Genomic DNA, 14,480 nt, shown 5'->3' with positions numbered 1-14,480 from the left:
ACAGAACTCACGTTGTACCCATTGGTGGTCTCTGCAGCTGGATAAATGCCTGGCTTTTCTCTTAATAATACAGGTTTTGGGTCTCCCGGTGATGGTCATGTCCTGACCCCTTGGTGCCTCCCTACCCACAGAGTCTCTGTCCAACCCCAAGACAAGCTGTTCAATCTTCTGTTCCCAGTCTGTCAGGAACAGTTAATGAGGGATGTTTATCCTAGAACCTGTGGTTTGGGTGTGTTTTAAGTAATAAATGATATTATAACTTCAGGGGACGAACTATTCTTTAGAAGAAGTTTAGTAGGAGACAAGAGTCAGCTATGATGGCAACCTGAAAGGAAAAGGCCTTCAGATCTGAAGAAGCAAATGAAACCTTGCTTCTCTAGGTTTGGGGGCACTCACATGAGCCAGCCAGCCTATGTGCAGGGGCCATGAAGGAACATACTAGATAATGTGTCAGGAAAACGGGAGCTGGAGACTAAAACATAAAAATTACATATAAAAAAAGAGGTCAGAGAGTTACCTCAGCAGTTAAGAGCAATTGTGGCTCTTGTAGAGGACCAGGGTTTAGTTTCCAGAACCCACATGAAGCCTCAAAACTATCTGTAACTCCAGCCCCTGGAGATTCTCTGCTCTCTCCTGACCTCCATGGGTAACAGGCATGATGCACACATTGCACATACATGCATGGAGACAAAACACTCACGCACAAAATAATAAAACAAATCTAAGAAAGAACTAAGAACACTTGTTCTTGAAGAAGACATGGGTTTAGCTCCTAGCACACCTGAGGCAGTTAACTGTCATTAGGTCCAGTTCCAGGGGATCCAATGCCTCTTCTGACCTCTGCCGGCTCTTGTATGCAGAGAGAATCTCTTGTGTACTATATGGAAGCATCACCCGTCAATAAAAAGCCGATTGGCCAGTGAGCTGAGGCAGGAATTAGGAGGTGGGAATACTGGTAGGGAGAGAGGAGTTCTTTCAGGTGTGGGAGAAGATTCACCCTGAACTCTGAGGAAAGAGACGCGTCAAACTGAGAAGGGGTAACCAGCCATGTGGCACTCATAGAATAAAGTAAATGGGTTAATTAAGTTATGAACTAGTCTGGAAAAAAGCCCAAGCTTATGACCTAGGCATTTATTCATATATAATTCATCCTAGAGTTGTTATTTTGGGAACTGGGGGTATGGTTGGAAAAGCCCACTCTTTTTTTAAATGCTTTTTATTTTTTTTATTGGATTTTTTTACATTTACATTTCAAATGTTATTCCCCTTTCCCGGTTTCCTGTCCATAACCCCCCTATCCCATCCTCCCTCTGCTTCTGTGAGCATGTTCCTCCACTCACCCACCCCTTCCCGCCTCCCCACCCTGGCATTCCCCTACACTGGGGTATCAACCCTTGGCAGGACCAAGGGTTTCTCCTTCCATTGATGTCCAACAAGGCCATCCTCTGCTACATATGAAACTGGAACCATGGATCTGTCCCCGTGTACTCTTTGGATGGTGCTTTAGTCCTTCTTGGAAAGGGGAACAAATATTCACAGGAGGAAATACGGAGACAAAGTTTGGAGCAGAGACTGAAGGAAAGGCCATCCAGTGACTGCTTCACCTGCGGATCTAACTCATATACAGCAACCAAACCCAGACAATATGGCTGATGCCAAGAAGTGCAAGCCGACAGGAGCCTGATCTAGCTGTCTCCTGAGAGGCTCTGCCAGAGCATGGCAGGTGCTTGCAGCCAAACATTGAACTGAGACCGGGGTCCCCAATGGAGGAGTTAGAGAAAGGACTGAAGAAGCTGAAGGAGTTTGCAACCTCGTAAGGACAACAATTCCAACCAACACCCAGAGCACCCAAGTAAAATCCAAGCCTGAGGGGGAAAAAATCCAAAATCGAAGGCAGGAAACAAACGCTTCCCAGAGAGAGCGGTTTCCTAGCCAGGCAGGAGGCTAAATCCATTCAAGAGAAAGTGAGAAGAGGCCCATGAGCTAACCCAAAGCATTAGAGAGCTAGACAGCCTAATTCGGCATGTAGGAAAAGGTTACAACCTCCCAAAGACAGGGACAGACTCAGAAGGGGCGGAGCTTTAGTGAACAAGCAGCAGCAGCCGGCTTGACTGAGCTGAGGGGGCGGAGTTAGCCACCATACATGCTGCCCATGCCGTGGTGGGGAGCCTGGTTTCCAGGAGCTATATTGGGACTGAAAAGCTCCAAACTTTGAACGGGTAACGTATTAAGTTTGAAAACAATAAAAGAGAAAAGAAATTGGGTATAAACAATCATAGAAAGATAGTTGAAACTTGGTAAAATGAAGTCCTTAGAAAGATAAAGAAATTTAAAGAAATAAGGCAGATAAAGACGAGAGGCACAACAGCACTGTATCTTTTTGGAGAAAAGCCTTAAAATAAGGAATTAGAAACATTTATAAGTAAGAATAAAAAGGATACTTCTGAACTCTGTATATAGTGATTCTAAATGGTTTGAGGGTAGAGACAAAAGAGAAAGAGATAAGTGACCTAATTACCAACTATGATTACAATCACAATGGCAGTCCTCATTCTAATCCTGATGGCCAAGATGACTTCTTATGCCTTCTCAAAGATGAGGGCTTTTAGAGAGACAAGAAAAAGAGAAAGATGAAGAGTGGAAAATAAAACTTAGAAGAAAGGGGCGGGGGATTTAGCTAAGGGGGAGAGCGCTTACCAAGGAAGCGCAAGGCCCTGGGTTCGGTCCCCAGCCCCAAAAAAAAGAACAAAAAAAAAAAAAAAAAAAAAAACTTAGAAGAAAAAATAGAAACTGTTATAAATAATAACGAGGAAGATACTAAGATGGTGGAGATACAAGCAAGGGAGAAAAATGAAAAATGGAGACAAGCTATAAAATAAAGAAAAATTAGAAAAGTTTATAAATAAGAATGAAAAAGATGGGCTGGAGAGATGGCTCAGTGGTTAAGAGCACTGACTGTTCTTCCAGAGGTCCTGAGTTCAATTCCCATCCCACCATATGGTGGCTCACGACCATCTGTAATGGGATCTGATGCCCTCTTCTGGTGTGTCTGAGCAGCTACAGTGTACCTACATATAATAAATTTTTTAAAAAAGAATGAAAAAGATACTAGGATGATAAAGATACAAGAAAAGGAAAAAGTTGGAGAGTGGAGACAAGCTTTAGAAGAAAATTATGTGAATAAAACTGAAGAAGATACTAAGAGACAGAAGAGAGAAGGCTAGAACCTACAGCATTATCTTGTAACAAGACAGAAAAAGGACAGTAAATCCGTTAAAAATCCTAAAATGATTTTCCCAGCCTTGATAAGGGAATTAGAAGGTGCTGAGAGAACCCTGTGTCATCAAGAATTTGGGTGGCAACCTACAGAGACACGAGTTTAAAGGATTTAAGGAGTCAGTAATGACCTACTGTTTACATTCACCGTATGTCGAAAAGATACTTAATAACTGGGCCACACAAAATCACATAATTCCAAAAGATTGGAGAGAGTTGATGACAGCCATCTTAGAGTCTGGCCCTCAATTACAGTGGCTAGCATGGTGGAAAGATGAGACTTCAATCATGAAGCAATGAAGTAGGACTAGAGACAATGAGATTATTGAGGATCAGTTACTAGGTGAAGTCTGAATTCTGAGTTGAGAGTACAGATTACCCTTGAGGATGCTGTCCTAGAACAACGTCCAACAATAGCTTTAAATGCCTGGGACAATCTAGAACAATAATGGGTTCAGTCTTGAATAACCCAGGGTTCAAATGAATCCTTCCCTGACTTCTTACAGAGATCAACTACAGTGTCAAATAGAACAATATCAGATCCAAATGCTGGAGGAATTTAAATCAAGTCTCTAGCTTTTGAATATGCCAATGCTGAACGCAAAAAAAGGCTCTGACACCTTTAAGGCTAAATCTGCACCTCTTTATGAATGGATTAAAACCACCATGGATAAAGAAACAAATGCGGGGTTGGGGATTTGGCTCAGTGGTAGAGTGCTTGCCTAGCAAAGCGCAAGGCCCTGTTCGGGTCCCCAGCTCCAAAAAAAAAAAAAAAAAAGGAAAAAAAAAAAAAAAAAAAAAAAAAAAAAAAAAAAAAAAAAAACAATGCTCACCATGCAGTTGTGGCTGGACAAACAACTGTGGAAGATGTAAAAATACAAACATTGCCATGGCTGGGAAAGACCAGATCATTCCCTATAAAGGACTGTAAATAAACAGTTCCTAAGGAGAACTACCTCAATAATAATAATTCAGGTAGAAAGTTTCCTGTGAAATGTAGATGTAGAAGGAAGGAAGAAAGGAAGGAAGGAAGAAGGAAGGAAGGAGAGGAAGGAGGGAGGAGGGAGGGACATAAGACTCATGAATGTAGTTCATCAAAATTCCTTATTGTTGAAAACTGACTAAGGGGCTTCACTCAAGTTCCACCCACTCCCCTAAAGAGAACCATTCATTTCCTGTCCACCAAGGAAAGATTACCATGAAAAAGAACTAGAAAATCAAAGCCTGTTAGGACAGAGCTGCTCAAAACTTAAATGAGCTTTAACAGAGATAGAGTCATTCCTATAGATAAAGCAAGAAATTCTACTAAAAATACGAAGAAGAAGAAGAAGAAGAAGAAGAAGAAGAAGAAGAAGAAGAAGAAGAAGAAGAAGAAGAAGAAGAAGAAAATAAAGAAACCAGATTATTTTGGTAAACTACTACAAATGATGAGAGGCTAAAGTTAAAAGTACAAATAGATGGAATTGAGATTGAAGGATTAATGGACTAGCAGATGTAACTTTAATATCATGAGATTCCTGGAATACAGCATTGCTACTTCAAAGAGAATCTAGATAGCCTCTAGGAATTTGGACATTATCTCAGGAAAACAAAGTTTAAAATGGATTAAATGCATAGGACTAGAAGGTCAAAGAGGAAAGTTAAGACCAGGTATGTCTAATATAACCAAAAACCTATGGGGAAGAGATCTATTGTAACACTGGGAAACTCAGATTAGCATTCCTCCAACTTTAGAAACAGTCTGTAAAAGAAATGTTCCTAATAAATTTTAAAATGTTACTGAAGACAGTTACAGACTGTCCCAGCTGTTCGTAAAGCAGGATCCAACAGAGGCTGACTCTTCAACTTTATATGGGAGAGCCACTGTTGATAGATCACCAGCCTTTAAAAAATGGCAAAGTGGAGTTGGGGATTTAGCTCAGTGGTAGAGCGCTTGCCTAGCAAGCGCAAGGCCCTGGGTTCGGTCCCCAGCTCCGAAAAAAGAAAGAAAAAAAAAAAAAAAAAAAAAAAAAAAGTGACAAACCTGTTCAGATAGAGCAATGGCCCAAGACAAGAGGAAAGTTACAGACCCTAGAACAGCTAGTCTAAGAGCAGCTGGGGGTTCAACATATAGACGAGTCCATCAGCCCTTGGAATTCTTCTGTATTTGTCATTAGAAAGAAATCTGGCAAGTGCAGGATGTTGACAGATCTGAGAGCAATGGATAAAACCATTTAGCCAATGGGCTCTTTACACTCTGGAATTCCATTGCCCTCCTTGTTACCTAAGGCATGGCCTATTAAGTGATTGATTTTAAAGATTTTTTTTTTCACAATTCTTTTACATGAGCATGCTAGGGAAAGGTTTGGTTTCTCAGTACCTATTTTTAAAAGAAGTTGTCCAAGAAAGAGATTTCATTGGAGAGTCTTGCCATAAGGAAGGCTGAATAGTTCTATGTTATACCAATATTTTGTACAGTCATTAGAAATTATTTGTAAGCAGTCAATCCATAATTGACTATTATATGGACATCTTACTGGCTGTACACCTTAGAAAAAAATGCCTTGCTGGGGATTACAAATTGCTCCTGAAAAAATACAAAGAGATTCTACTAATTATCTAGGATATAAGATAGCTCTACAGAAGACTAGACCACAGAAAATACAAGTCAGGACAGACCAATTGAGAACTCTTAATGGTTTTCAAAAATGTTGGGAAACATTAACAGGCTAAGGTCTACAACTGGATTAACTACTCGAGAGCTAAGTACTTTCAAACCACACAAGGTGATTAAAAAATGTAAATAGTCCAAGAAAATTATCAGTTGAGGCTGAAAAAAGAGGGGTTGGGGATTTAGCTCGGTGGTAGAGTGCTTGCCTAGCAAGTGCAAGGCCCTGGGTTCCGTCCCCAGTTCCGAAAAAAAGAAAAAAAAAAAAAAAAAAAAAGAAAAGAATTGGCTCTGGTATAAAATAAATTACAAGATACATATATAGATTGTTTGGCTCCAAAGATGGCTTGCATTTTAGTTATTTTGCCCTCTACTCATTTTCCTACAGGAATTCTCATACAGAGAGAAAAAATATCTTAGAATAGATATTTTAGCACAGAGTAAAGAAATTAAAGACCTATATAGAAAAGATTTCAGAATTGATTCTGAAATGAAAAAAGGGACTTCCTGTCAATTAGTAGGAATAGATCCAACAGAAATTGTGGTGCCTCTTACTAATACAGGAATTGCCTCATTATGGGCATAAAATGAACATTGGCAAAAGGCCTTTGGTAATTTTTTGGGAGAAATTAACAACAAATACCCCACAAAGCAAGCATCTTCAGTTTATAAAAAGAACTAATTGGATTGTCCTTCATATAATAAAAGGGACACCATTTTCTTTTTTTTCTTTTTTCTTTTTTTTTTTTTTTTTTTTCTTTTTTTCAGAGCTGGGGACCGAACCCAGGGCTTTGCGCTTGCTAGGCAAGCGCTCTACCACTGAGCTAAATCCCCAACCCTGGGACACCATTTTCTTGAGCCTCTACATTCAATACTGATGTAAATAAGTCAGGAAAGGCAGGTTATAAGGCAAAGAAAATAAATAAGGTGACTCAGAGCCCTTATAATTCAATTTAAAAAAAAAATCAGAGTTGGATGCCATTCTTAGGGTATTATTAGATTTCCTAGAATCTCTTAATATAGTTACTGACTCTCAACATGCAGATAAAGTAGTTTTGCATATAGAAGCTGCTGAACTTAGTCCAGATTCAGCATTAATGTCACTGTCTATTCAACTACGAGTGATCAGAAATAAAAATCTCCCATTGTATACCACACATAGCAGACCCCATCCAGGTCTACCAGGCCCTCTAGCTCAAAGTAATAATGAAACCGATCACCTATCAGTAGGAATTGTGCTAGAAGCTTCAGAAATTCATTAAAAGACACAAGGTTAACAGCACAAGTTTAAAGATTTTTTCTGTCACTCGGCAACAAGCCAAGGAAATTCTAAGGAAGTGTTCTACCTGTTCTTTGTATAACCAAACTCCATTACCTGCAGGAAGTTACTCAAAAGGTACACAAAGAAATGAAATTTGGCAAATGGATGTGTTTCATTTTGCAGGGTTTGGAAAATTAAAATGTGTATACCATACCATAGACACATATTCAGGATTTTAATGGGCAACTGCTTTAAGTTCTGAAAAGGCTGGTTCGTTAATTACACATTTATTAAAAGTTATGGCAATTATGGGAATATCTGCACAAATTCAGACTGACAGTGCCCCAGCATACGCCTCTAGTAAAATGGAGCATTTTTTGCCTATTATAATATAAAGCATATTACAGGTTTACATACAGTCCTATAGGACGAGCAGTTGTAGAGAGATCTAATCATACTTTAATAGAGATGCTAAACAGAAAGAGGTAACAAAGACCCCAGAGGGAGATTAGACAGTGCTGTATTAACTTTAAATTTTTGAATGCTAATGAACAAAACCCAACAGCTAGCTGTTGAGAGACATTAGATTATGAGGGAAAAATTCTGCTTAACCAAATCAACCTGTTTATACCAATAATGCCTTAACTTCAAAATGGAGAAAAATGTGTTATACTGGGGGAGAGGATTTATATTTGTTTCCATGGGAAAAGAAAAACTGTGGATTCTTTCCAAATTGACAAAAATCAGATTTGAAGGGAGGAGACCCTCACCCCCGAAGATCTTGGCTGCAAACAGAAAGAAAGAAGTCACAAAGACCAACAAAATGGGTAACTTGTATTGATGATTCCTCTCCTTGAGTACAGCTCTGGGACTGGCTGAGACATGAACAATATCTCTAGTTAAAACTTCAGCTATGCACAGCCAATGAATCTTACTGGTACAAAGTCCTCTGGACTTAGGCCATCCTTTCAAAAGGCACAGATAAAAATTTATATTACAGTTTGGCCATACAATCCAAACTAACTTATAAAGAAAGAAAGATGTACTACCTGCTTGAACAGACAGCAGAGAATCATCTTTAAATGATTTGTGCACACTGCACATTCCATACATGTATCAATGCAGAAATGTATATTACTTGTGAAAGTTTATATATTTACAGACACCAATAAATTCAAAACAGCCCTGACAAGACTCACTGAAATAGAGGCTGAGAAGCTGAGACATATTTATTCCAACATCCTGCTTGATCCTACCTCAGACTGGCTCAATGTTGTTTCCTCAAAAATCTTTATCTGGGACAATGTCTAGCCAGGTAGCGAAATCATCAAGCATCTCAGGACTGTTCCAGCCAGGACTTCATTTAAATGAAGCTAGCTTAAATGTTACAGCTACTTTCTTAAGACTAACCAACATCCCAATTTTCTCAGGGCTCCTCAAAAAGGAAAACAATGTAACCAGACAGATGAAGCAATTTTAAGAAAACAACATCCCATTCCCAAGAGGTGGAGTGAGTGGTTTCTGGTCATTGGATGGATGTTTGTTGTCCTTTCAGGGGGCGTGGTTACAAGTTGTTATGGTCTTGGACAGGGAGGAAACAAAACAAGGGAGGTTAGATTCAGGGATTTCTTTGCCAAGGACCAGCCTAGGCTTGGAGAAGGCTTCTGAGAGGATTGTTGAGAGTGTGAAACAAAGGACTCGAAGTCAAATCGTGGGTCCAAGCTGATGGTCTATGCTATGCTCAAGACAGCTTTCCAGATTGTTCTATGTTCTGCTTTCTTTGGAAATCTCCAGATAGCTCTCTCTCTGTTCTGCCCAAGAGAGTTCTCCAAGCAGGTCTCTCTTGCTATTCTAGAGACTGCCACACCTGGGGATCCATCCCACATACAGTCACCAAACCCAGACACTATTGCAGATGCCAAGAAGTACGTGCTGACAGGAGCCTGATATAGGTATCTCTTGAGAGACTGCCAGAGCCTGACAAATACGGAGGCAGATGCTCACAGCCAACCATTGAACTGAGCATAGAGACCCCAACTGAGGAGTTAGAGAAAGGACTGAAGGAGCTGAAGGGGTTTGCAACCCCATAGAAAGAACAACAATATCAACCAACCAGACACCCCAGAGCTCACAGGGACTAAACCACCAACCGAAAAGTACACATGGAGCAACCCATGGCTCCAGCTGCATATGTAGCAGAGGATGGCTTTGTTGGGCATCAGTGGGAGGAGAGGCCCTTGGTTCTGTGAGGGCTCCATGCCCAGCGTAGGGAAATGCCAGGGCAGAGAGGTGGGAGGGAGTAGGGGGGGCACTTTCATAGAAGCAGGGGGAGGGAGGATGGGATAGGAGGATTTCCAGAGGAGAAATTAGGAAAGGGGGTACCATTTGAAATGTAAATAAAGAAAATATCCAATAAAAAATGTTAAAAAAAAAGTTCTCTGGCTAGATCATTCTCTTGCAGATTATAAACCCAGACTTTTATTTTGCATATCAACCCAGTCATTTACTCCAAGCTCTCTTTTGATTCCTACGGATCAGTATCCCATGACCCCAGCCCTTTGATTCTCTGGAGACAGCAAGCACACTTTTTTTAACATTGCAAAATAATTCAGAGATCTGCCTGCCTCTGTTAAGCACAGACTATAAATTAACTGGGTAGAACCCAGTCCTGAAATTACCATTTCTACCATGCCTGGGCCTAACCTTGCTATGTCCCAGGCTGACCCTGCACTCAGGAATCTGCCTGCCCTTGTATCTGCCTGCCTTTGTATCTTTCTAACAAGCTGGCTCACTAACGCAGCTGCCTCTACTACTCCAGGTCTGTGAACCCCTCATACAATTCAGACTGCAACCCTGTATTTTTCATAGTAGAGAAATCATATATTTTTTTAAATTCATTTTAGAGTTCTTTTCCACAGCCTTAAGGATTGTCCTGAAGGTCTGAGCGTTTACCATTTTACTGAGACATTAGCCACACCTTTGCCTCCCAGACGCAAGCTATCTCTGATCATCTGAAGTCATTAACATTAACAGGGAGGACGTTCCTTGAATGAAGAACACACACACACACACACACACACACACACACACACACATATATATATAGTTATTATTATTATTATTATTATTATTATCATTATTATTATTATTATACAAACAGGCCGTAAGGCAGCCACAGCACAGACATTTTTTGAGGCCCATGCCTGCTGGCCCTGTTCCAGAGGTGAGAACCATATCTTTTTACCCCTACCAAGGCCATGTCAGACCCAGTATTTTTTCTCTTTTTCTTTCCTCTATTCTTCTTTCTCTCTTGTCTAGTGTTAGAGTGAAAAGAGGGGAGTAGGGATGAAAAGAAAAAGGGGGGAACAAGTGTAATAGGAATAAAGGGTAGATTATTGAATCTACTTTTTTTTTTTCTGGTTCTTTTTTTGGGAGCTGGGAACCGAACCCAGGGCCTTGCGCTTCCTAGGCAAGCGCTCTATCACTGAGCTAAATCCCCAACCCCTTGAATCTACTTTTAAACTATAGAGCTAAAGATCTTACTTTGGTATAGATCTGTATATATTGATACAGATTAATGTTATATCTTGATACAATATACTATGTATATATGTTTCAACTCTTACGTAAGGTATTGTACCTATGCAATTCTTAAAAACACAATGTTAAATTCTAGTCCTTTTGAAATCTGCTATTACAAACTGTTTAGGATAATTTAAAAATTTAAGTTATTAGTGAATCAACCAAACTTATGATTATGATAGATACTAATTAATTACAGAAAGATGCTTTCTAGGTTGAATACACTGTAAATAGGAACAAGCAATTTAGGTATATACTATAGATAGACGGATGGTCTTCAAAAACCTCAGAGATCTACAGAAAGGGGTATTTAAAGATGCTTTATTAATAAAATATCTTTTTTGGCAATGAGATATGTCAGCTCCTGGCAGCACCCCATTTTACTTCGAGGAAGATGATTAGCATCGAAGAACCTCCTTATGGAGTTTGCTTCAAAAGTGGCAAGCTAGCCACTGGGCAAGAAACTGCCCTTGCTTCAACTGCTGACAGTGTGCTGTCCAAAGTTGACAAATGAAACACAAGGAAGTGTCGTGAAGACGCAACACGGTTGGATTCTTCTCAACAGCCTTTACTTCAGGACACCTTCATTGTTGACACAGTGGTGGCGGCAGCAGCAGCCAGTCCTAAGTGTTACAGCTCCAAGTGTTACAGCTTCAAATGTTACCGCCCCGAGCGGCAAAGTCGCTCGCCTTATATACACAACAGTATGCTAATATTCTTTCAGGGATTGGTGGGGCACGAGTCACCCCACCGTCATCCCAGCTACTTGTCCTCCAGAGATTGGCGCGGCATGAACCTCCATTAGCATAGTACCGCCCCAGCCAGGCTGACGTCAGGTGCAAAACCCCACGCATGCGCAGTACTGTTGTTCACCACAGGAGGGCGCCAGATTCACCTCATTATCATACAGCTGCCCTGACAGGGGACAAGCCTGCTCATGCAGGGTAAGTTATTCACGTTCGGTCGGGGCTGGCTGTCAGCACCGCCGGGCCGCTCCCTACAAGGAAGTCAACTGCCACGATGTGGCAAGACAGGGTAAACAGTCCTTCATAATTCCCACTTCACAGGAAAAGTCTGTCAGATATTCTGGGCCAGAAGGCTGAAGATGGATGTTCCAACGACTTGGGAAATTTTGGAGTGACTGTCGAGATAGGCAGTTTCTCTTCACAGTCCTGTAGTCCTGGATGTAACAGTTTCTATTTTTTATTTCCAGCTGGGTGTTCCTGATAAAATTCTTTGATCTAGGACATAGGAGAATGGAATGGGATGCCCTCTGACCTTGGGCCCGCAGCTAAGCACCAAGTGTGTTCTTTCTCCCCCTTCTCCCAGCAACTCTCTGATTTTGGTGTTCAAAGCAGGGTGGGGTGGGGGGGTGGGGGAGTGGGGGGGTGGGGTGGGGAAAGTGGAGGGGTGGGTTCACATCCCCATTCCTTGGATTACTTTTAAGTCAAAAGCAATAAAAATGGAGTAAAATATACAGTTGTAGTTTATAATCGCAACACCCAGCAGCCACACCAGTCTGCCTGTGGCCACCTCACCGCTCTCAAAGCTGATCTCTTTCATAAACAGCCTTGTCAAATGCTACGAAAAGACCTGCCAGGACTTTGGACAAGGCTGCAGTGAGCCCACGGGTCAAGTAGGCAATGAGTGTGCCTTACCAACAGCTTGCCTTCCCAAAGGTGGAAGAACACCCTTCTATTGATGTAGGACCCTTCTGTTGTCTTAACAGTTCCCACAAAGGTTTTTTTTTTTTTTTTTCGAGCTGGGGACCCAACCCAGGGCCTTGTGCTTACTAGGCAAGTGCTCTACCGCTGAGCTAAAACCCCCACCCCCCCTTTTTTTTATTTTCCTTATCTTTTTTTTTTTTTAGATTTATTTATTTATTATTTATGAGTAAGAGGGCATCGGATCCCATTACAGATGGTTGTGAGCCACCATGTAGTTGCTGGGATTTGAACTCAGGACCTCTGGAAGAGCAGTCAGTACTCTTAACCACTGAGCCATCTCTCCAGCCCTCCCACAAAGGTCTTAAACATCTTTTTTCTATTTATTCCTCAGGACTTGGTATTTTCTGATATAATTGTGTCCGTTTGTTCTGAAGATTGAAACTATGGCTTTGTTCCTGCTAGGCAAGTTCCCCGGTGCTGAAGAACAACCTCCGCTCATGTTTTACTTTGTATTTTGAGACAAGAGTCTCATTTTGGTGCCCAGGCTGGCTTTAAACTCACACAGACCTTAAACTTAAAAAAAAAAAAAAAAGGTTTATTTTTATCTATATGAGTAGACTGTAGCTGTCTTTAGACACACCAGAAGAGGGCACCAGATCCCATCACAGATGGTTGTGAGCCACCATGTGGTTGCTGGGAATTGAACTCAGGACCTCTGGAAGAGCAGTTGTGGAACCAAAGGAAAATTCCACAAGCTACACCCCTCCCCTAAGAAAAATTCCTCTGCCGGGAAATTCCACCAGTTATACCTCACCCACCCATTTGTGGTTTTATGACCTAGTTACACACTGTCCTCGTGGTCCTATGACCAGCAGGTTAGTCTCATGGCCAGCAGGGACTTTCCACCTCCCAAAACCACAGCATTGCTCCAGGCACCAAGGACAATGTGACCATGACGTGGACCAATGAAGTTAAAGGGCAAATGTTTCCAACCAATCCTTGTGTGCCTCGATGTACCCATCCCCATTCCTGTGGCTTTTGTGGTTTTTTACTTAAAAGTAGCCTGTCTCTGTAGGACAGGGTTCGTCTCCTTCTTCTCTCGCTTGAAGGCTGAGGAACCCCAGCGCGCTGGAATAAACATCTTGCTGATTGCATCGAATCTTGGCTCTGGTGGTCTTTGGGGACGAGCATATCTTTGGTGGTGGTTCTTTGGGTCCAACACAGTCAGTGCTCTTAGCCACTGAGCCATCTCTCTAACCCCGACATTGAATTTTTTTTAAAAAATCTTTTGGGCTCAGCTGGGCATACAGCTGTGACTCACCACACCTAGTTTGCTTGGTACTTTGTTTGTTTTTTTAAAGATTTGTTTATTTATTATATGAGTACACTGTAGTTGTCTTCAGACACACCAGAAGAGGACATCAGATCTCATTACAGATGGTTGTGAGCCACCATGTGGTTGCTGGGATTTGAACTCAGGACCTCTGGAAGAGCAGTCAGTGCTCTTAATCACTGAGCTATCTCTCCAGCCCCCGACCTTGAATTTTTAATGACTTATTTTTATTATTTTTACTCTATGTCTATGCGTCTGTGTAAGTATATGCCACATTTGTGCAGGTGTTTGCAGAGGCCAGAGGAAGAGTGAGATGCTCTGGAACTGGAGTAACGGGAAGTTGTAATGTGTGTGTTGGGAGTCAAACTTGGGTCCTCTAGAAGAGAAGCAAGCACTCTTAACCGTGGAGCCAGCCATCTTTCAAGCCTGGCCTTGAAAGTATGACCCGACTCCCGGCCTTCTGACTAGCCTGGATCACAGGCTTTGGCCACCTGGCTTGGCTTTTAAAATTACTTACTTAGTGTAAGGCTATCACTATGTAGTCAAACCTGGCATTCGACCTCTGGTTTTAAGCACCTACTGCCCACGGTCATGTTTTAGAACACAGCTTGCTATTTATTTTTGGTACTTAGAAATGCAGTGATCATTGTTTGAGCTCAGTAAGTTGTAAGTATTCATCAACGATTGAGTACGACCCCTCCTGGACTTTCTATG

This window comes from Rattus rattus, chromosome 9 (genome assembly GCF_011064425.1).
Source record: "Rattus rattus isolate New Zealand chromosome 9, Rrattus_CSIRO_v1, whole genome shotgun sequence".
Taxonomy (NCBI): domain Eukaryota; kingdom Metazoa; phylum Chordata; class Mammalia; order Rodentia; family Muridae; genus Rattus; species Rattus rattus.
Note: the sequence above shows the minus strand (reverse complement) of the source record.